Below are 24,074 nucleotides of genomic sequence, written 5' to 3' on the forward strand. Positions count from 1 at the left end.
TGCAAATGTCAGTGGCAGAAACTTAAGTGGTGAATGTGGCCAGGGTAGGGCAGGGAGCTAGATGTTGAGTGAGCGTCGGGATTGAGGTTGGAAGTTCATTTCGTGGGAAGAGAGGGGAAACTTGGGTTTGTGGGGATGCATACCTCTACTTTCGCAAAGCAGCGGAAGGACTGGAGAGGCTTTAGTGATGTTAAGGATAATTAGAAGCCTGAACTTGCAGATTAGACCTGCGAAAAACCCTGACTTAATTGCATCAACCAGATAGCGTGTGCCTGGGAAATGGGATTACCAGACGGATTTTATATGCAGTGCCAGGCAGCGAGTTGTAGTTGTCTGAAAAAGTACATGCCGCCTTAGGGCTGAGACTGGGCTGCGGCTGGGGTGGGTAGAAGCTGTCAAAACTCGTCATTGCTAGGTGTGCGGGCTCTAATTCATGAGAGCCAATTACCATGATTCAGTTTTAAAAGAAGACAGCCAACTTAGGGCCGAATTCTTAAGCCTCTGCCGGATACGAGATTCCCTTTGTTCAGAAAAGAGTAAGAAAGATCCTTGGAGCTGTGTCTGTCGAGCGGCGGCTGCCTGGGAGCCTCGCAGTGGTGGGCACTGGGAAGTGTATTCCAAGCCCTGTCCTTGGTCCTACGCCACGGACTTCGTCTTTGGGGCGAGGGGGGCGTCCCTTCGCAGTCGCCCCAGGAGCCAGCTTAGCTGCGTAGCTCTCACTCCTTTCCTTAACCCCCACCCCACCCCACCCCCGCCCTTACTCAAATAGCTATTGTTAAACTGACGCCGGGAGAAAGGTGGTTGGGGATAAGATGCTGGGAAAACACACACTTCATTTTAAGTTTTGCGATATCCAAGGGTTTAGGAGAAACCAACTGGCTTTCTACTGCAAAAAAGAGAATCCAGGGTAGATGTGGGAAAGGGGGAGGACGTTCGCAGGATGGGGAGGGCGGAGGGGATGGTGGTGGCAGTGAACAAGGTGCTGCCTTTGCCTGAGAGAAGTTTAAATTATTGGCATGAGGGAGTGTGGGTTAAGTGTTTGCGCGAGAGCGCCCGTGTGGTGCTTGAGAGGAAGAGGATGGGAAAAAGGTACAAAGCCGCCTGGGATTGTTATTTTCCCCCTGGTCTTCACCGCACCCATCCTTCAGGTTGGAAAATCCAGTGCGTGGCCAGCCTACTCCACATTCGACTCTGCCATCTCCGCGCTTTGGGGGGCTGTTGATGTCTAGGTGGCAGTGCCCACCATGGCAGCTCCACGGAGAATGGGACCTCGCGTGGCCATTGTTGCTTAATTTATGCCCAGCACGTTGCTACGGACCCACCTATTTCACGTCTGTAAAGAATTAACATGAGAGCTATACAACTGTGGTAAATTGGAGGTTGGATGTGTTCCCTGTTTTCCATTTTCAAGTAGGAGTTAGCAAAACTGATGTGGAGACTGGGTATTTTCTCTCTGGTAATTACCAAGCTGGCTTTATTGTGGAGAGAGTGAGTGAAATAGTCAATCATTTAGTATTCACTCTTAACACTGCTGACCGTGATGAATGTCTCTGTACTTTCTCCCTCCCCTACTCACGTACAAACACTCCTGTTGGCTAATATTTTAAACCTTCAGCCCTTCCCCACACTTTTATTTACGACACTTATCCTCTGTATGTTGCGCGTGGGAGGAAGATGGAGGTGGTTTATTTTTTTAGGCCTACACAGCAATCTTCAAAATATAAGCTTAGAGTGGGGGGAGGGGTACAGAGCAGACAATAATAAATAAATAATTTTCCTAATTGGAATCAGTTTTTAAAGGGCAGGGAAATAGTGTGCCTATTTTGGGGAATAGAAGGGTTAGAAATCGTTTGTCTCGTAAGATTTCCTTGTTAAAATGGCTTCTTAAATGGGACATCTGAAATATTTTTCAGCATCTGAACACATAAATCTGCAAAACAAAAATGTTGAGTATTCAAAAGTCACCTTTAGGAGGATTCTTAAAAAATTAACACACTCTCTCTTAGTTATTGCTGCTATTCCCTGAGTTTGTCTTACACCTGGCACTCCTGGACTCTCCTTCCCTCGTAGGCATTCCACTTTATAAAGCTAAGTTGTTGTGGAATTCTCCACGATAATTCCACATTTACAGATAGGACTGTCTTGGAAGATGTGTGAAACTGAAGAGAGAGCTTTCTCATAACTTCAAGAAGTTAGCTTTAGGAAGTAGGGCATAGGCTCAGGCTTGGATTGGCAAATTTGGTAGGCCCATTTTTGCCTAACGTTTGGAAATGTGTGTGTGTGTTTTTTTTAAAGCAGTCTTGCCTGCCTGGGATGGGAATATTGTAACTAACTTTTTAGAGGAAAGTCATAGAGGCAAAGACTCTTTGAGCAGTTTACCCAGGAACCACTACAAAGTCAATTAAGGTCATTTAATTGCACATAGATTTGAGGTGACAACAGAAATGCTGATATAGAATCAATTAGCTATTTTTGATGTCCCCAGTTTAGGTTCCCCAAATTGAAGGATGGTCTGTCTTCATTTGGTTGGTAGTTGAGCTCCACTACTTTAGTGTGCATGACTTGACAAGGGGGCAATTTAGCCTCCTTCCCAGCCCCCGCCCTGAGTTAGAGGAATCCCCCGCCTTCTTCCCCTGCTCTGCCCGTAGCATGGGGGCGGGGAGCGCTGGGCGCCCTTAGCGGACCTTGCTGCATCAAACCCGCATCATGCCCTTGAAGCTGTAACCTCGGTGGCGTTCTTGCGGCGACTCAGTCGCCCACTGCTCAGTTCCTCTCTTACCTCCTGCGTCGTTTTCAGGTAGGTATGAGAAGTGATATTTTTAAACGTATTTTTTCAGGGGAAAGGGTTAAGACAGAAGGTTTTCCAATAAAAACAAAGAACCTAAACCGCCCAACAGGACAGGTGCTGTCGTAATTAAGCAGTTGAGCAGGTGTAAGAACGTGCTCTAGCCGCGTGGCTCGGGTTGGTTTTAACTCCCAGTCACGGGGCTGAGTCTGAGGACAGGCACAGGTTTTTCTGGGGAAAAGCGATTGACCTGGCTGTGGGGGCGGGCCAAGGCAAGGCAGCATTGGGACGCCCGCTCAGTGAAGAGTTGCCCATTTCAGAGCTTCCGTGGGGGGCGTTGGAAGGATGCAGTGAACAGCAGGTGTATAGCCAAGTGCAGGGTATCCTATTTTGCGCAGAAAGCAGACTATATACCACCACACATAGGCATTTGGGGCTTATTTGAACGTCAGGTTGTATCTAAAGAGGCAGAGATGGGCAGCAGGGGTTTAGCCGAGGGACAGGCCCCTTGGTCTATAAAGTAGTGGGAAAAAGCTTTTTAACTCTGCTCGCAATGTATGGGTATATATGTATGTATATATTTGATACATCTCTATCCAAGTAACTCCCGCGAGAATCGCTCTGGCTCTGTTACCACCCGGACATTCAGGGTTTACAAACTTGAACCTGGAATCTGCCTTTTCTGGGTGTGCAACTCTCTTCGCGTGGCCTGGGGAAACCAGTCAGTGATCTTGCTGGAAATCAGAAGCCAGGAGGGTCGGAGACAAACAGTGGGGCCGGGTGTCTTCTCCTAGGCACCTACTTGCGGGGCAGCTGGGCAGGGCTCGCACCACCGAACTCGCTGCCCTGCGAACTCGCTTCGCCGCCCCGCCTCCTGGCTGCCTTCCAAGCAAGCCCCTCCTCCCCGCTTGGCTACAAACAGTGGGAACGCCGGCGCCTGGGCGTCACTGAGGCAGCTGCTAGCGGGGTGAGGAACCTGGTACCCGGTGTGACGCGGGTGGGGCGGAGGTTCTGCTGGGTTCCAGTCTACCTTCCCGCCACCGCAAGATTGGGGACTGGGGACAGGGACACCGCCTCCGCCACCACCGCTACCACCATCGCCACCACCCCTACTACCACCGCCTAGGACTCCTTGGAGTCTGCCCGGAGTGACTCTTCCGTGGCTGTGCTGACGACCAGCAGCGTGAGCCGTAGCAGCTGCAGCTCGGAGAGTTCTAGCAGGCAAGTGCGGGGGAACTGGGGGAGGAGGCTGGGAGAGTGGGCATCGGGCGCCTTGCCCCCAGTCTGTTTAGGACGAGAGACTAAGGGTTGTGCGGAGTCCAGGCTCTGGGCGGGAACGCTGGCCCTGGCGACAGAGGTTGTGCGAAGGAAGTTCCTAGAGCTCAGCCCCTTGCGGAGGGAGTACGGAGAACAGCGGAGGGAGTACGGAGAACAGCGTGCCTAGCGAGGTGGCACCGCCCCTCCTGTCGGCATGAGCAGGTTGGGGGCGGCGTGAGCTGAGTGAGGCCGGTTGCGCTGGGTGGGGTAGCTTGCACTGGCTGGACGTGCCGTATACAGCGGTAGCACGAGGAGAGCTGCCCTCAGACACAGGTGAGCATATTGGAAGGGGAGGGGGGAGGGAAGGGAAGAGGGATGGGGGCTTTTTCAGAGAAGGGCACAATTGTGGTGGACGGTCAACCCCAGCTTGTGGGAGGTTGTGTGCACTTCAGCCAGGTGGTGTATGGTGGCGCGTCCGCTTGGTACAGCGCCGCCTCCCGCGTAGACCTTGGAGCTCCCAGGGCGTCTCGAGACTTCGAGCAGCCAAGCAGTGTGAGGAGGTGGTATGGGACTGTGGCCACTAGTGGCAGAGCAAAGAGAATCTTTGGGTTTCTCTCTCTCTTGCACGGTGTTAGGTGAGGCTGGGCACGACTGCTGCGTGAGATCGGTTGCTGAGGTTGCTTCCTGGTTTGCGCGTCTAACAGCGAGCTAGGCAGGAATCGTGGAGCAGCCGGGGCAAGGAAGGCTCTGGTGGCATCGGCTGCCTGGTGGAGGTCTGCCTGGTGGAGGTCGCAGCAGCTGCGCTTCCAGCTCCACGGGTAACGCTGGCCAGCTGCGGCCAGGTGCACCTATGTGTGTGCCTGCACTGGTGACATTGGTGGGGTCTCTCGAGGACCATCCATCGGTTCACCAGCAGGTGCTCCTCCAGTGGTCATGATAGTGACCAGCAGCCTTTCCAAGGCGGTTCCCTGAAAGCCTGCTAGCTATCCAAGAGGGCTGGAGCTGGAAACCTCGATGTAAGCTAAGAGTTGTAGTTGTCCAGATGGTCATTTAAAATAGCATTTTAAAAGACTATGTTTATGATAAAATTTTCATCTTTTCTGAAAATACGAGGAAAAGAGGATTGGTTACCGGCTGTTTATCTCCCTTACTCTCTCCTCAAAGAATGGTGCTTAACAATGCCAGATGAAATACCTCCGACAAGGACAAAGAGCTTTTTTAAAACTTAAGTTTTTGGTGGACATACCGATGATAATTCTGTCTTTTTAAATATGCATTTCAGCCCTTAAACTTAGAGCAAATGAGTTCATTTAAAAATCACTCGAATGCCAGTTGGGATGTTCCCCATGCCCTTACGTAAAATCGGTTTGTTTGAAATACTGCTTAGTTGCCCTTGAAGACAATTTTCTCAAGAAGCATTTTCCCAGAGTCATTTGAATTTTTTATTGTGCTATGGTAGCTTTTTCTTGAGGAAACCGACCTGGAGTCTCCATTTTGGTGAGCAGCTAGAAAAGCTTCTCTAGATATACTTTCTCATCTGGACCTTTGGGTCTAAAAATGGTGACTGTTTTGTTGGGTGGGCTGGAATGTCACTGCATTTGTTTTGGATTTATTCTTTATAAGAGGTTTATAAAAATGTTGATTTAACATTGCTCAGGTGTGCGTGTGCGTGTGTGTGTGTGTGTGTGTGTGTGTATGTGTGTGTGAAAGGGAGGTGCATACCAAGAGAAAGTGCCCATGGAAATGGGGAGGGGGAGGGGAGGGGAAGAGGAGGGAAGAAAAAACATTTGGAAGATAATGGCTGGGGTGGGGTAGGAGAAATTAGATTATAAAGAAACACATTACATCCAATTTTCCAGGATTCCTGTACTTTTTTCCTCTTCCTTTTTGAGAGAATAGTTTTGTGTTTGTATGATCAATACTGGCCCCTTATACCCTATTTGGGTAACTCGGTGGTGCAGCCTTTCAGGGAATGAGGTTTTTAGTTTTTCCTTCAAAGCCACAGCCGTAGGCATTTACAGGTCCCCTCACTCTGTGTCTTTAGGTGTTTCCTCGGCTGTGTGGTGTTTGCTCTTAGCAATCTTGTCAGGTCAGCTGTTTTTAAGATGCACACACTCTTCATGGTTCAAGAGAATTTTAGTTTTTCCAAAATCCTTCTCCTAATAGAACAGGTACCCAAAACTGGTCAGTGTCAGCCAGGCACATCCATTACTTACTAAGGAACCTCATTCTATTTTTTTCCCTCTAGGCTCTGGATACATTCTTAGAATTTCTTTTCTAGTTTTGGGTTTTTTGTTGGTTTGGTCTGGGTAATGCTTCTTCTTCAGAGACTCAAGTTCCTTCTCTGTCTTGAGTTTTTGTGCTTTTAATTAAGACCCAGATCCCAGTGGGTTATGAAGAACAAGGTTCTAAGTGGTATTTCTACCACCCCATTCGTTAATCCAGCCTTTTGGGTCTTTGTACACAGGCACATGTTCCTGGCTGAATCCTTGTTACCACTTTCAGCCATTCTAGCCATCACTGCTTTTCTTGCTAACATGATTATGCTTTCAAAAAACACTGGCCTCTCTACCTCTCTTTCTCTTCTCTTCTAGAAGTAAGTCCCCGGGTCTCTTTACGGACACAACAGCAAGATCTGGGAGAAGATCCTGATTTCTAAGCTGGGATCAACCTTTCCTCATTCTTATGGAAAATTTAAAAAAAGAATAAAACAAAACATAATCCTGTGACACTTCTCTGGTGTTAGGATGGTACAGGAGCTCCGCAATGGCACATTACCATTCTTCATGCCCCCCGCCCCCCCACCAAAGGACTGGATTCTCTGAAATAACTTCTTATCAAGACTGACTTTACCATTTACCATTTTGACCTCTTGGTCTGCATGGTAGGGTCAGTTTTTTTGCTCTCATTTGAAGTCATATTAAATCCACTACATCATCACATTGTTATTGCCACCTTTGTCACTAGTAACATTGACTTGTAAGGAAGGAAGGCTAGAGACCTGCAGTACTTAGCATGGTCAGGTTATTTTTTGATAGCATTGTGGGGCTGGATGGTGTGCCACCCTGTAGAAAATCTGCCATTGTTGTCTACCCCAGCTCTTTCTAATTCTTTGGATATTCATCTGGGCAGGCTAATAATCATACTAAACCAATTTTAGGTGTGTGTGTGTGTGTGTGTGTGTTTTGTAACATGGGTACTTGGTTGGAAGCAGGGTACTTTAGGGCATGGGACCTGTAACCCCACCCTCTTTGAATTTCTTAACTCTTTGGACAGGAGGACCCCATACTTTGATTTTGCTTATCCTGGTCAGAGGCCTTTTTGCTTGTTAATATTGAGCTGCCAGTATTGTTGATCTATACTAATACATTAAAACAGTTTGAAATTGAAGGCTTTATGCACTGGTGATGCCACACCCAACTCCTGAATTAACACAACGGAGGACATTAGATGCATAGAAGGTTCACTTGCTTGTCCCATTTCATTTTACAAGTGTGGATGTCTTTACTGGTTCTGGTTACTTACAGAACCCACATGTTGTGTACTTTAATGCCAAACTCATCATTTTATGTGTTGCTCATTGGGAAGAACATTTATTGTCTATTTATGTGTTTCAGAATACTAGTGTTTGCAGAGCTAGTTGGTTTTTCTTTCCTGCATTCAAGCAATATAAATTTGCTAGGTAGAAAGATGGTTTGTTAGGGTATGAACTTGCCATCTTCTCGGATCGCTGGCCATCTGAATAAAGCACCCATGAAAGATTCAAAAAAAAATTGCTAGGTAGAAAGGCACTTAAGCTTGAAAAGCAGTATTTTGTTTTAAGCCTTTTGTGTGTTAAAAGATGCATGTTTTAGTCATAGGATTCGTAACTTTTAGAATCTGAACTAAAAATAGGAACTAGTGTAGTACAATTTTATAGAGGTTTTATGGAATATTTAGGGAATATTTCACTGATAAGAAATAAACAAATTTGGCTTTTAGCAGGTGTGATGTATGCCATAACTTTAATTTTAGTAAGGTCAGAAGAGAATTATTTTTTAAGGGAAGATAATTTTTTATACTTTTAGCCTTGTGACTGTTGTGTAAAACAAAACTAAAGATAACTCTTCTGTGAGAAACATGCTAGGTGACTTCCTATATAGGCATCCTCTCCTTTAATACCAATGTTAAATTTTCAGATATTGGTCTATATAAAAATACTTGTTTCTGATAAAGGTGTTATTTATTTCCTCAGGGTTTTGGGGTTGTTAGATTTTGCATCATTTTCATGCAGAGAAGGATAGGTAATTCGGGAAGGAGGAATTGGTAAAATAAGCAATAAGATCATAGGACTAGGTTGCATGGGATTAAAACCAACTAGTTTGAAGGGTATCTCATTAATTGTAAGTAACCATATATTTTTTTAAACTCCCACTTTCCTTGTACTCCTCTGTGTTACTGACTTCCTTTAAGTCAGTTTCAGACAAAAGGAATAGCAAATAAAGTTTAACAGGTCAGACCCCCTTTTAGAAGTTCTTTATTTGAAAAAAATTGACAATTTTCTCAATAGACTTATTTATCATGAGACAGTTATAATAAAATGATACGTTAAAAAAACATGCTGAAGGTTTTGCTTTAGATCAATTTTGAACTCCTAGGTTGAGATTTCTTTATATTTATCTTTAATCTAACGGTGATAGATTTGAATGAGACTTCCCCCTTGATTTTAAAAAAAGTCTGTTTCACAAAAACAAAGTTTATATTTCACTTGGCTAGCTTTTCTTTTCCAGCAGAATTTTTTATTGTTGTGAGCTGTCCATCAATGGAGATTATTTGAGTAACTTTGAAACTATATTAATGGAATATCAAAAAATTTCTCTTTTCATAAATATCACCCCAATTAGCTTCTTTCAGGGTGCAATTTTATTTCATTTTGCTTTCATAGTTAGCCATGGTCAAACTCATTTCAAGCATCAGTCAACATTTTCTTGACTAATTTTATCTCCTTATGAGATTAGGGGCACTAGTTTTAGAATTCTTAGCTTTCCTGTATTTCCCAATTATAGAGTTATGGGTAAATTGAGATTTCTTGTTAATATTGAGGAGTTCTGAGTGTCTTTCAGCCTCTGAGAAAAGCTATGGACCCTTTCTCCCTAGGGAAATGCACATACATGGAAATTTTCATTCAGTTTTTACCATCTCACCCTCTGGAATAAAGAGTGTTAAAATTAGGTTTCATTTGAGAAATAAGACTTTGGAAATTGGAATCATCTTCCTACAGTGGTGACAGCAGGGTAAAGTCATTCAGGTTAGCTCTTGTCTGCTGAAGTGTTAGTGATGTGGGCCTTTAGCGTTCATCCACGACAGACTCTGAGTGTCCTTGTCTCCTCGTGGTTTTAAAAAAAAAATCTATTGTGATTTTGCAAACAAATATAACACACATAAGGTCTTCGTGAGAGTACAGTCCTGCCACTTCATCTGCTGAGTTGTCTTGCCTCAGTAGGTTTTGTCACTTAGGCTGAAATTCTTACTTTAGCAGAGCCAAGTGGAAAATACTGGGTTGAAGTTTCCGTCCTCTGCTTTCGGCGCAGTTACCTGTGTTCTTGGATTCTTAACCTTTCTTTGAGTGTGAAACAGCACCCTCCACATCTCAAGGATGGTGAAGATGAGCATACGTTGAGATTTTTGGCAGTGAAACGACAATGTTGACTGAACTGGGAGGTGGTAATAGGTGGTCTAGATTGATAAGGATTTATATATTTGGCCTTCAGTGTGTTTTATGAAATGTTGTTTTTAGTAATTCTTTATTACGTACCATCATATTTCTGTCAGGGGAAAGAGGAAATTCCCAAACTTCAGGGAGGTGTGGGGAGAATTGTGACTTTGAACATTTCAGTATGGAAATAGTTATAAATATTGGTATGTTTGTGATGATGGAATTTGGAATGGAAGTTTAAAATGCATTTTTTCTTGAAAATATAAAGAATGCTAAAAATACCTATGAAATTATGAGAATTTAGCCAGCTAACATTCCAGGAATATAAATGTGTTAATTTAAATTTTTCATCTTTTTTTCAGTGAGAAATTAAATTTTTAAAGTTAAGCCTTTACATTAATCAGTCTGTATTTTCCAGATTTGAATTTTGTTTATTCTCGTATTAAGGATTTATTCCTATATATCACAGTAGGGAGTTCACACAGCAGTACATTATTTTTCCTACTTGCCTCAGTACCTTCTAACCACCCCAAGTGGAAAGTCATTGATGGATGCCCTGTCAAGTAAGGTATTGGAAATTGCTCACTTGTTTAGCTTTTAAAGGATGTTTAATTTAGTGCCTTTTTGTTCTTTAGGCATCATTTGTGCATATCAGAAGTACAAGAGGTATTTCTCAAAGCAAATAAATCACAGTGTATTTGAAAATAAACTTAGTGAGTTGGGTAAGGTGGGGGAAATATTCTTGTAACTGATTCTATTTGATTTTGAGTTTCCTCTGAGTTACAAAAATCTCGCTTTTGAAAAGTATTTCACTGATGGCTGCTTTTCTGTTGGAGGTACCTCTGGTGACGTGAGCATCATTCACCTTTATTGAAAAGCTATCCAGAACATTCTAAATATTCAAAGTTTATTATAGCATGAGCAAGTTTTTATAACTATCCCCAGGTAAGGCCTATTTCTGTATGAGTCTACTTACCCTTGGTGCTACTTATTGGTTGCTGCTTTATTTTGTTTAAACCCTTGGGATCTTTTCTGGCCTATGCTGTGAATGACTCACGGACTTTTTTCAAATATCAGGTCATAGGTGTTTAGACTTTCAACTTTTCCCTGCCATTGCCTCTGCAAGAAACTCAAACTGCCCACAGCCTTCCTGTCTTCTGTGTGCTAGCCCTCTGTCCTGTAGTCACCTGTCTGCACTTCTGAGCACTGTGCTAGTTCCACTTCTGCCCTGGCAATTCTGGGTCATGTGCAGCCTCCTCACTCATTCCTTTATTTTCTTACTCAGCTTGCACTTTTGCCCTGGCTCTTGAGCATTATGTTACATTTTACTCACTGAGGAATACAGCGCCCTTAGCTGTGGGTTTGTTTTCTGAGGTTTTGGTTACCCATGGTCTGAAAACATGAAATGGAACATTCCAGAAATAAACCGTTTATATGTTTAAGTTGTACACTGTCGTGAGTAGCATGATGATGTCTCACGCCATCCTGCTTCAAATGTCAGTCATCCCTTTGCGCAGCGTCTCATGCTGTATATGTGCTCTGCCTGTTAGTAAGTAACAATCTGGTTATCAGATCTTTGGTGTTAGTATTGCCGTCCTTCTGTTCAATTAATCCTTATTTTACTTAATAATGGTCTCCAAACACAAGAGTAGTGATGGTGGCAATTGGGATATGTCAAAGAGAAGTCATAAAGTGCTACCTTCAAGTGAAAAGGTGAAAATTCTCGACCTAGTAAGTCATTTTATTATCTCGCATCATCATCAGAAGGGTGAGTACAGTACAAAAAGGTGGAAGTTTAAGAGACCACATTCATATAACTCTTATTACAGTATATTGTTATAATTGTTCTATGCATGTGTATAGGAAAAACACTCTTTACAGGGTCTTGTAATGTGCATGGTTTCAGGCATCCACTGGGGTTTCTTGGAATGCCCGCCTGTGTACAAAAGGGACTACAGTGCTTTCTGCGAGCAGGTGAGCTGCTGCACTTTAGAGGATGAAGGGGAGAAACATATAAATGGACAAATGGCTTTTATCATAGATCCAAAATAGTGGCCCATAGGCTGCATATTGTTTTGTAGCTGTTTTATTTGGTCTAAACTGTATTTTTTAAAAGTAGTGAATTGCTGATTTAGGTGTAGGGAAATATCATGTGAAGATCCAGAGCCATATTTTACATTTCTTGGAAACTTGGAGGGGAGGAGCAGCACTGAGCCCATCTTTATCAGCTGCATTTATACCCAGCATGGTTTGTTTGTGTTTGGAATAAATTACTGCCTGACCTTTGCGGGTGTTTGAGTTTGTGACTCTCATGCTGTACTTCTGCAGGCGATGAGAATTAAGAAGTTTGCTGAAATTTAAAAACAAAGGTGGTCCTTTTAAGACGTCATATTCGTTTGCTTTTCTTTGTGTTTGCAAATGTTTAATGTTAGGTTGCCCCTTACAAATTTAGGGTCTTGTGGTCTCCTATACTTCAGTTAGAGAAGTTTTGTCTTGGACCTCTTCTTCCTTATCCCCTGGTTGCAAGACAGTTTCTCCTTTCTACAGGAGATGTGTTTCCATCAGTTTATCTTATTTTTCCCCATCCCCAGGGATGTCAGACCTGTTCCCATTGGGAGCAGGATTTCTTCCTGCCAGTTGCTTGCCTGTATTTGTTGAGATGCTTTGGGGTCAGCAGAAGTTGCTTGGTGCTGTGAAAACTAACAGGATGTCATTAGCTGTTTGAAAGAGGCTGGTGGCCCACATGCTACCCTCATTGCTGATAGTGTCAGCTTAGAAAAGACATTCTCCCTTCAGGTTGCTGTTAAAAAAAGGAGGTGGAGGGGCTGATATGAGAGGCTACCAGGTGTGAGGTTTATATGTGTTGTTTCTCTCTCCTCTCCCCCTATTTTTTCCAGTCGTCAGCCTCTCTCTGCCTCGCCAGAAACAGCAGGGCACCTTCAGCACAGCTTTCTCCCACCTGTGCAGTAGAGTGAGCTGGTGTGCCAGAAGTAGAAGGAGGCTCCTCCACAAGTCGTGTTTGGACCAATGCTGTAATTTCATTTTCCAATAAGGAAGGTGGATATTATTAATCTACTCCTGAGCATAATAGCACAATTTGAATAGCAGAGAGCAACTTTGGTACGTGTAACGTCTAGTGAGATGAATACAGATGAATGCTAAGTAGGTAGAAAATGTCAGTGTAGAGCCTTCCTTTTGGTGACTTACAGCACTTACATGTCTAGCTAACTTTTTGTTCAGCTTGGCAAACAGATAGGAAGATCTGTTTTATCAACCTGGCACTAATGTAGCTTTTGAGGATGGAACAATGCCTTTAAAGCCCTGCTCTCTTGGCAGCCACTTGTGCTAGGCCCGTCATAATGAGGAATTAGAATGTGCCCTGCATTGAACATTCTTAGCAAAACCCTTCAGAAGAATAGGAGTTTAATGCTGGCAGTTTAAAAAATTGGTGTAGTCTCCAGCCCAGCTAAATTAAAAAATTTTTTTTGATATTTAGGGTGTGAGTGAAAGTGTATGCTTATTTTTTAAAAATTACTTTAACTGTGTAATTTTCTAAATATTGTTGGTATATTTTGAACTTATTTTTAAGAGGCACTTAAAAGAACTCTTGGTACCAAGCATCTTCCATGATTATATGATTCTTTTAGAAGAATGCATTGCTTATTTTGATGTGCTCTGAAGCATCTGGCTGAGGGCTTCCAGGATTTCTTCATTTTTCCTGTTGAGTGGGGGTGGGGAACTGAGAACTGATAAAAAATAAGCCTATTGTTTTGTCTCCCTAAAGGTTGAGAACTGTTGTCATGGAGCTGCTACTGTGTGATAAGAAAGACTTTGGTATATGTGGGCTGGTCTAGACCTTTTCCAAATTCATCTAAAGTTTTTTCTCTTAATTTTGTTAAAGGACCTTAAAAAAGGGCTTCAAGTTGTTTGTATTGGGTCTATGCTCAGGAGCCAGGAAGATTGTGTTACTGAACTATTTCATCACACGTTATTACTAAGAGCTAGATACTGAGAGAAGTTGCAAGAAGTTTCTAAAGCAGACTTCATATTCCTTGGTCTGTCTGCTTAAGGAGATGAGGCAGAAAATGATAATTTAAAGGTTGTCACAATTTCCCTCCCTTCCCTCCACACCCAGGAGCTTTAATAGCACTTGAGGAATTGAGAAAAGGGACATAATCTCTGTACTCTGGGCATTAGAAATATGGCTAGGTCATTGCATATTGCTTTGGGAACAGGAGTGTGTGGCTTGTCAGTCATTTTTGTGTATGCATTTATTTGCTTAGTTTCTGTGTCTTTCTCCTCCCTCTTTCCTCTCATGTCATTTTGTTCCTTTTGATTCTCTCTTTTGTGGTAGGAGTAACTACTTCCTGGTTTGCCAGAAGCCTGTCACAGGTGAAGAATATTTATGCAATGTAGAACTTGTCAAATTTTAAGTTGTGCCTGGAGAGAACCGCCACTGTCATTGTCTTAATTCTGCTGTTCTAGGAAGAACGGATCCCAGGCACTACGTATGTGGAACTACGTGAAGCTCTCAACCCTTCCCCCATAATTGTGTTCTCTTGACACCCTGATGTGCCAGGAACCTCCTCTGAGTATAACATTTTTCCAAACACCTAGAAAAAAGTTATGAAGATAGTAACATTTCTTTGGCTCCTTCCCTTTTAGTATAGTTCTAGTAGCAGGAAGGAAGTAACGGATCAGAGGCTGGAATGCTTTTTAAGAGAGCTGATCCACAGCTCCCCTTCAGTCTTCTCTATGCTTAAGACCATGTCCCCCAGGAGCATGGGTTGGTTCTCAAGGATGCTGCTGACTGTAGCTTTCTCCTGCCAGTTCTTTGTTTTCTCATGTCTGCCTGTTGCTTTTCTACATTAATGACTTTTACATTACTTTAATTTTTTTCCTTCTGAAAGGTGATTGACCACCCTGTGTGTCTGCTTTATCTCCTTGTGTTGATGGAGAGGCTCAATCCCTCGGTTGGAACTTGCTGTTGGGGAATAATATGCATCCTTGGACTTTTTAGAAGTTTGGCTGTCTACCAGGGTTGTTTTGTGGACAGTAGGGGCAAAGTTTGATTTCATGGTGAACAACATAGATTTGTGATCAAGGGCAGAAAAGTACAACTTCTAAAGTAACTTCTAAATTATTACCTCTTAAGTCTGCAGCTAGAGTAAGAGATTTTTATATTGGACAGTCATGTTGGCAGTGTATTGGGAGAGACTGCAAGAAGCTGCCTGTTTTAGTTGCTGAAAAACCTGGCTGTTAGAAAGAAAAACAGGTGGAATCCATAATTGAAGGTGGTACACCTCCTGAAATGAGGAAACCAGGAGACAAGCAGTGTTTACTCCAGTAACAGTGGTGACAGCCAGTGTTTCTGTTTTTCTAGGACCTTCCCACAGCCCCCTGGGTGCATTTATAGATGAGGAAAATGAGACTCAGGGGTCAGGTAGTTCGCCCAAGGATTCAGCTGCCTGAGTGGGAAAAGTAGGACCTAGGTCTGTGACTGCTGGTTCAGTACCTTTTACTCTGGACTCCAGAATGATATTCATTATATCTCTGGTAGTTCTGCTGGTTGTAGTTCAAGGTGGCTGAGGCCAGAGATAGATCCAAGAGTCAGCTCAACAACTGTATCTTGACTCCAGGCCTTCTAGTTTGGTTCCTGGGGCGGGGGGAGGGGGGACTGTTGTAAACAGGTTTTTGTTTGGAAAGCTTCACTCAGGTCCCTGTAGCACTCCCAACAGAATGCCCACCACCTGTTTCCCTAGGGCCAGGGTTCTGACTTTGCCTTATTTTAGGCTTGTGATTAGGTGACTTCTGGAAGGATACCATCACAGGCTGGTGTCTTTCTATCTTCCTGTTGCCAGCTGGCAGTACTGACTTGCAGGATTACTTTTTGGAAGCATATGACGTATGGATTGGTTATTTTCTTCCTTTTTTTTTTTACCCTCACCCAATGACATTTTTTTCATTGCTTTTAGAGTGAGAAGAAGGGAGAGGAGAAGGGGGGTGGAGAGAGAGAGAGAAAGAGAAGAAAGAGAGACATTGATTGGTTGCTTCCTGTACGCAATTCAACCAGGGGGTATTGAACCAGGTAGGTGCCCTGACTGGGGATTGAACTCATAGCCTTTCAGTTTATAGGACAATGCTCCCACCAACTGAGCCCCATCGGCCAGGGCTGGATTGGTTATCTTCTATAAGCAAGAGAATGAAGACATTGTTTTCAGTCTTATTGTAGGATGCTGTTAAAATCAAGAAAAAAGGTAAAAATACTGTATGTTCTCTTCCTGGTGAAATGACATTTAGATAACCGTAGCTCATTGTCGTAGAGAATCTGTAGGAGCTGTTCCTTAAACTTGTTGAGTTTCTGAAACTAATACGTTTAAAATCTGGTGGGCTTTTAGAAATACCGCTGTTTTTGTTCTGAGAAAAAAAGTTGCAGGTCAGGTACTTAAAAGGATGTGTGATGTCCAAACTTGAATCAATAAAATATCCACCCAGTAAAGATTGTTATTGATTCATTTTGTTTCTTCAACTTAACTGTCATACAAATTGGATGGAGGGTGGCTTGGAAGATTACACATTCAAGGTAATTTTCTTGTTCTTCCCTAGAAAGGGGACATCTATCTTGTTTATTTTATCTCTTTCATCTTGTGTACTACTTGTTTATTGTGGTATAAATTAAAGAAATGTTTGTTTAGTTCACTTGAGTTCAAAGTTTGGAATATAAGTCATGTAGATGAAAGTCACATAATACAGTACTTAAAAGTTACTGTCAATTGAGAAAGTTCTGCTTGCACTTTCAGGTTAGCAATGTGGATAGGTGACCCAGGAGTGAGATCTGCATCTTTTACTCTTTTCACTTGGGGCTTTGAAATGTGCTGTCTTTTTCTGATTTTGAGGTGTAATTTATATTTTTGATAGCATTTTCCAGTGTATTGATCGAAGTGGTAAACACTAAGGAGGAATGTCTGTAAAGCTTCTTGTTTGGTTTAGAGGACTTTACCAAGTCTCCCAGAATTGTAGTTTGTCATCAATTGAATTAGTTTAATCATCTGAAATTGTTTAATGTGAAAGTAGCATTTTTCTAATTGTGCCTTGTTTCCTGGCAGCTTTTGGTTCTCAACTTCCTTTTTCCTTAGGTGCCGAACGAAGCCATTGAAAATATGCACAGTAACCTCCACTCTTGACAAGGGGCAATTTAGGGAGATATATAACACGTATTAGTTCAGGAGAGGAGAATTCTAACTTTGCTTTCTTTGTGGACAGTGGGGATGAGAGGAGGAAGGGCTGGTGAGGGAACCCACGGCTAGGGTAATAACTTCTCATTGACTTGTGTATCTGATCTTTTCTTAATGGTTCTTTAAATTTGTTTGAATTTTTAGGACACTTAAATGTTTTCAGATACATTGGACTCCTTGATATCAGTGATAATTGTGTTGCAGCTTTATTTCTTGAGTTTAGGTCCCATTTCTCTAAAATAAAGATGAAAGTTATAAAATCATGTATGCTGAAGGTGGTAAATACTGTATATAAAATCTTCTGCAATGGTATACTCAATCTTGGTACTCCAGTTGCTGTGAAGTTGCCATGAATAATATACACATTTGACCAGTTAGAGCTAATCACAATTATTGGGTGATTTGATATTTTTTATGGACATTAATTACAATAGTAATTAAGTGCTGATAGTAGTTAATTTAATATTTTAAGATATCTTTTGTATTAACAGTGGTTTCTCTCTACCCATCTCTGTGAGTAATTAAGAATTAACTATATCTATTTGTAGTCTCCTACCTGGTGAGTTTAACAGTTTAGTTGGACCACTCAGGAAATCTGGGGTGATGCTTCTGTTACCACTTTGCTTAGATGAAAACTGCTTTTACATGCACTTACGACCTGTTTTATAAGCTTCAAAGTGTGCTATATTTTTTAAAAAACATTGCTTCAAGACTGGACTGAAGTGGCAATGTTTGCCAGGATTAAGGAGGCAGGCTCCAGGGATGACCTCCAGGCCAGCCATTTAATAGCAGCATGACACCATTTCTGGCTGTTAGAAGAACGGCTGCTTTCTGCTCAACACTGTTTTTTAAAGCAGGTGGAGAAGTTCAGATCTAAGGTGGATGCTCTAATCACAGAAGGGGAACCTAAAGAAGGGTTATTGTGCTGACTACTCCCGCGGTTTATGCCTGGTCCATACGCAGCAGCTCTGTCTGGTCGGTCCTAGGCCTGCCTTGACATGGAACTGTTTGTTCTAAAGCGACTCATTTTGAGGCCGCAGTATGTTAAACGGGCAGGCCTTCTTCACTGAAGGCCTTGGGTGTGTTGGCATTTTAGCAGCAGCAGGGTTGTGATCCTGTCGCTTCATGTTAATGAAGCCTTTTATTCAGCTTAGCAAATCATATCTCCTCTTAACATCCAATCTTTCAAATGGTAAACTTGAAAGGGACATTTGTGGCTTTTTATTAATTAGTTACCATCAGGGTGCTTTGGTCTTCACTTGTAACAGCCACCTAGCTATATTTCTTCTACTGAGATGCAGCTTGTCTTAAACTAGGAAAACCCCCAAATGATTAAAATAATCCTTTGATTATTTTTGAAATGGTTCTTTATCTTTTCTCTTAGGTGGCCATTTCCTCTAGTGTCAGTTTCACTTGCATTTTAACGTTCCTGGGGGAGAATGTCAGAGCATACTTCCCCAGTGCAGCAGTTTGACTTTCCAACACTTCCTCACTTTTGGGCAGCCCAAAAGAATACATGTTTTGTCTTACTATTTAATGTACATTTTTTTGTATATAGCAAATTCAAGGATATCAGAGAACACTGGAGCTGGAGGAGCCCTTACCCATGGTGTTGACCAACACCCTTATTTCATACGTGTGGAACTGATGCTAAAGATGTGTTGCTAATTGTCTTAAAACTGGTGCCAGCCTGTGGTTACTCTAGACCAGGGGTGTCACACTCACTTTCACGGCGGGGGGCGGGGGGGTGGGCACATGAACCTCGAGGTTTACCTTCAAAGGGCCGAATGTAATTTCAGGATTGTATAACATGTACCTACTCCTTAACAGGTAAGCGAGAGCTCCGTGCTGCTGCTTGGTAGAAACAGGGTGCCTGGCTGGATAAAACAATGTGGAGGGTCGGATTCGGCCCGCGGGTCTTGTGTTTGCCACCTATGGCTGGTTCCTGACAAGACTTTTCTTCTCCCTGTCCCTTCTCCTCTACACTGCTGCATTATTTCTGTTTTATTTTTTAAATGCAGGCAATGCCCTGGTGGGACTATAAATTGCTAAGTTTTTAGAGGGCTTTTTGGCAGCAACTAGCATAATTAAAAATACAAATAGATTACGAACCAGCAGTTTCGGTCTTTGAATTTATATTTTTGTTCTCTTGTATAAGGTATTTATTGCAAGCATTTTTTGAAATAGTAAAACCTTGGATGTTTATCAGTAGCAGTTTGGTTAAATTTGGGTATATCTAGGAACTTTTAATAAAGAATTCTATAATAAAGAATTCTGTATGTGCTGATATTGAAATGTAAAAAGCAGGGTGCAGAGAACATTATAGAAAGATCTGTTTCTGTGTATTTGCTTGTCTTACTTGTATTTGTACACATTTGTATTCACTTTGAAAATGTTCAAATTGTTGATGAAGCTTTTAACCTCTGGGGTGTGTGTTGGAAGAATTAGACCTCTGCCTCTCAATAAGGTTCAGCAGTTGCCATCACATACAGAGTTTTAGTTTTTAAAAATATTAACACATAATTACTAATTACTTCAAAAAATAACTCCCATTGTATTTTTCAGATCATTTTTATAGATTCTCAGTAGTTTCTACATCTAAACTGTTTATTAGTGTTCAGTGTCTGTGTTCAGCGAACTTTATGCCTTGTCTTTGTGAGTTCAGCAGCAGTAGGATATGGGTGTTATTTATCCTTAAGGTAAATGTAGTTGGCAGCCCAACAGCAGAGAATGTGATGCGTTGATTATGGGGTTTGGTAAGGGCCGCTGCATAATTGGGAAAATGTCCACAAAACCAGGCAGATGAGCAGGATCTATTGGGGAGGTTTTATGTATGTGGAGGGAGACTTTTTTTCCCTAGGAGAAAGGGAGGGGGATTAAGCATGATGTCCTCCGTAGCATCTTGCAGAAATGATTTTGACTGTTAGAGGATGGTTGGTTTCTGGAGGGCCTTGCAGCCCAGGATAGAATGTTTCCATTCCTGTGTGGTGAAGGGTATTGTAAAGTCTTTGGAGTATGGGAGTATTAGAAAGAAAACTTAAGAGAAACCAAATTGAGGACAACTTTGTTGGATGGCTTGATGTGAGGAAAGCTGAAATAAAGGCCATAGGTTGCCAGGGTGAAAGCAGCCCTGGGAATGAAGGAGCAGGGCTTCAGAAGGAAAACAGAATGTGCTTTTGGCATCTGACTGGTAGAATTCACCAAATGAAAAATTACTACTTGGCATCCTATGTAGTCTTTACAGGAGGGACACAAGACTGTCCAGCATTTTCTAAACCAAAGTATGTTTATCAATAGTTAATGTATTAGAAGTTAAAAAGAATACATTTAGTTAAAACATAATAAACCATTAGCATATTAACAAAAATAACATTTAAAGAATGAAGGGTATGTATAGTTTCCTAAAGCAAAAAGAAATAGTGCTTAGAATACATGGTTTTACATTTTTTTTTGTCTCTTCAATATCTGGTTTAATAAAAGTCAGCTGTATTCTCATGTTGCACCAGGCCAAATGCAGGAGCAGATGTCACAGATCATATAACCTTTGGAAAGCTCTGAGGTACATTACCAGAGAATGGGAGAGAAAAAGGTGCTGTTTTGACCTCCTGGATCTGTGAAAAGGTCTTAGACACGTTCAGGGGTTCCCAGACCCCACTTTCAGAGCTGTTTGGGCTAATGGCTTCCAGTGTGAATTTAATAACAATAATTGAGGGCGAGATTGTGCTGGATATTAAAGACTCAAGTGCTGGGACCAGTGATGTCACTAGCAAGTTTTACTTTGGACCAAGTCTTAAGTGTACTTTGCTTACCTAAAAATTGAGGCTGTTCACTGGCTCTCAGAAGTTACTTGTAGCACTAGCATTCTGTGATTTATTCATGTGTTTTTAATAGTGCTCTCAACACTTTCTATAAATACACATGCCCACACACCTACATACACACATATTTGGAGCACTTTGGAAGGTCACATGAGCTAAAAATGCACCTTGGAGTAGTTCACCTAAAGCATTTTCTTTTTCCTCTATTGGTTTCATTATCCTAGTTTGTTTCTTAAATAGAAATTGACTAAATGGTACTGTGAGTGTATATGGAATCTTAACCTCTTTTGCCTGCTGTTGAACACACCTGCACTTAAAAAAATAACACAAAAACTTTCCACTGCATTTATTTCCTCTCCTAATTAGTCATAAGATTAGGTGGGTAGCAAGGAGGAAGGTGAAATATCATCCAAACCACCTTTTGTCAGGCAGGACTCCACTTGTCCATGCCAGGTTGCTGGGAGAAGAAAATGCCACAGTAGCCACTTCTTCCCTTTAAAATACAAAATGGGGTTAGTGGTGATGAGTGAGTGCCCATTTATTTCTCTGTATGTGATTACATAGTTAATATTCTGCTAAAATTAATTTCAGGTTTCCTCATTTAGATATTTTCTGCATTTAATTTGGATAACAAATTTCTGAGCATTATATTTTCAAATATTGGGACTTTTATATTCTCTGCCCTGACTGAGGCATACCTATACCAGTGGCATCTAGCATTCTTAATTAAGATAATGATTTGTATTTAAAACTGAAGTCCCTTTTCTAGGTTACCTCTGGCACATGGTGGTGGTGAGGATTTTTGATATTTTGTCCTTTCAGGTTGCAAGAAAACTTCTCTGAAGTCCTTGAGGGCAAAGGAACACTTATATTGTGATGGTGCCTTGTGCACGATAGCTGAATAGCTTAATATTTATTAAATGAATGGTAGCAAAACTTTTATTCCTTTCAAACGAAATTGAAGATAAGAGACAATCATTTTTTTTTTAATTTGGGAAATTTCTAGCTTAAAAATGAAATCTTCAAACCGAAAATTTCTGCCTCATTTAAAAAAAATAAGGCAGCAATCAGTCTATCTTTAAATCTATAGATACAGATATAAAATCTGAGATGCTTTTGTGTTTCTTGTGTTTATATTTCATATTTCAAGTGTCTCTGGGTAAGGGTGTCTCAAAAGGCAAAGGTCTGCTTTGAGAGAGTCTGGAGGGCATCTGTATCTGATACATCATTCAAAATTGAAATGAAAAGTGAGAGTGGAAGGAAGCAAGGGTTGCTATGCAATTCACAATATTTAGGCTTAAGATTGGGTCCCACTGTAAGATTTATTGGTGTATGCGCGTAACTTATCCCTGACCTGAAAAACCCACTTGCTTCGGAAGAGCAGGAAGAGGATGTTAATGCCAGTTTTCTGGTGGCTTCTGTTTCACAAAAGAGAATGAGATACTCTGAGGAGATTTAGAAAGCGTATTCATTGTCCTTCAAGGTACCCGTATCAAATGAAGATAGATCTAAGTAACTGTTTGAATAAGAATTTCAAACATCATTTGCTTCCCCAAACTAAATTTAAAATTTAGTTTTAAGTCTTTAGTGTAACTTATTTTTAGTAAGTTCAGTTTTTCTAATTTTTAGATTCATTTGCTGAGGTGAATTCCAAGTAGTCAGAAGTAGCTTTCCATTCTCATACTACCTAGATTACAACAACTTAACAGCAAAGATGAGGACGATGACCTAGGGTCTTTGAAAGCCTTTTTAAAATTGCATTAGTATATTAAGAAAGCAAATGGGGCTGCAGTTCATTTCACATTGTCCTTGAATGGGAGGAAAGGGCTGGGGGAGAAAGGTCCCCAAGGTTGCAGACTCGCACTGAAGCATGCTACATTTGCTCATTGCACTGCAGCTGAGCTGCTCTTTGCTGCACTAGGTGGGGTTGTGAAGTGGCCCTTTCATGACCTGACAACCTGGTGACACCTGCCAGTGCCAGATACTATGGGAGGAAGGAATATGAACCCTTCTGTTGTACAATGTCATTATTACACCTGAGGTTAAGAACTCAGGGTTCTTACTCAAGTCACCCAAATGCTCCAAGCTTTAAAGCTGTTGACTGACCTAAAATGAGAATAATGATGATACCTAGGATGAAGGATGATACCTAGGATGCTATAGTAAAGCTCTCAATAACAGTAGCTATTTTCTCATTTCTGAATCAGAATTCTTTGGAAAACTGAAGATACTTGCTAATGTTAATGTGATTATTTTATGAGGGATTATTTGATCTTACAGCTTTATTTCTGCAATATTTAGAATCTTTCACATTTTGCAGAAAGAGCATATCTGTCTTGTGCGCCAAAGACCACTGCTGCCCCCCTGCCCCACCCGAACAACTAAGGTGAAAGGCAAAGGCTTGGCTTACATTCATTTGGGAGACCTCTCACAGCTTTTGGGAAAGCAAAGAGAATGGAAAATTAAAGAGCTTAGATTTCTCTTTTCAGTGATAAATAGAGCCCTTTCAAAGTTCTCTAATTCTAAATAGATTTCTTGCCCAACTGTGTGTCTCTTGTTTGGTGTACTAGGTCTATAAAGAAACTTAGTCTATGTAGCCAGAAGGGACTTGGGTGCGGTAAGGCAATTATAGGCTCTCAATAGATGATGCATTTAATTAGTGATCTGCATCCCTTTCAAACTGGGGTGTTGGCTGCCTGGAGTTACAGGAGTTACTATTAAGCATCAGTGACTAAGAATTAATCTTATTTAGCTGGAAGTGGGGATAGATACTGTAATTAAATGTGAGAGACACAGTGATCAGACTGGGGGATGTAGGCACACTAGATTATTTGTTTTCCTCACTCAGAGGGTGGGGTGGAGGGTAGAGTATAAAATTTTGTTTCGTACAGGGAGAGACTTGGGTTCTAGCCTTGCCTTGACTCTGAAAGTCTTAGGAGAACAAGCACATCATTCTCTGGGTCTCTGTTTTCTTGTATCCATGTGGAATGGGAGACAAACATAGGGTTGCTTTTCTCCTTAAAGATCCAGTTTGCTGATGCTAAAACCAAGGGAAGGGTTGGATGCTGTTACTAGTGGCTTTGTTTTCTTTCTTAGAAGTAGTAGGTGAAAGTTAAATATGTTACTTTTTATTTTGGGCTTTTTGTGGGGAGTTGTTTGGAGATGGAAGTGAAAATACTTTAAAAGCTGCTATGAGATTGTGTTAGGGCTTTCTACTCTGAGATTGCCTGTCATAATTGGGTAATAAGTAATACTTTAGAAAGCCATTATAATAAAGTTTTTAA

General features: G+C 41.7%; 1 protein-coding gene across 6 annotated transcripts in view; it reads left to right on the top strand.

The window, feature by feature from the left end:
• The window catches only part of ELAVL2 (ELAV like RNA binding protein 2), a 127,610-nt gene that overhangs the window by 715 nt on the left and 102,821 nt on the right, over positions 1-24,074 (top strand). The gene's annotated exons all lie outside the window — the stretch shown is intronic.

The sequence above is a fragment of the Phyllostomus hastatus genome, unplaced genomic scaffold, assembly GCF_019186645.2.
Source record: "Phyllostomus hastatus isolate PE091 unplaced genomic scaffold, TTU_PhHast_1.1 phas_contig_34, whole genome shotgun sequence".
NCBI classification, from domain to species: Eukaryota; Metazoa; Chordata; class Mammalia; order Chiroptera; family Phyllostomidae; genus Phyllostomus; species Phyllostomus hastatus.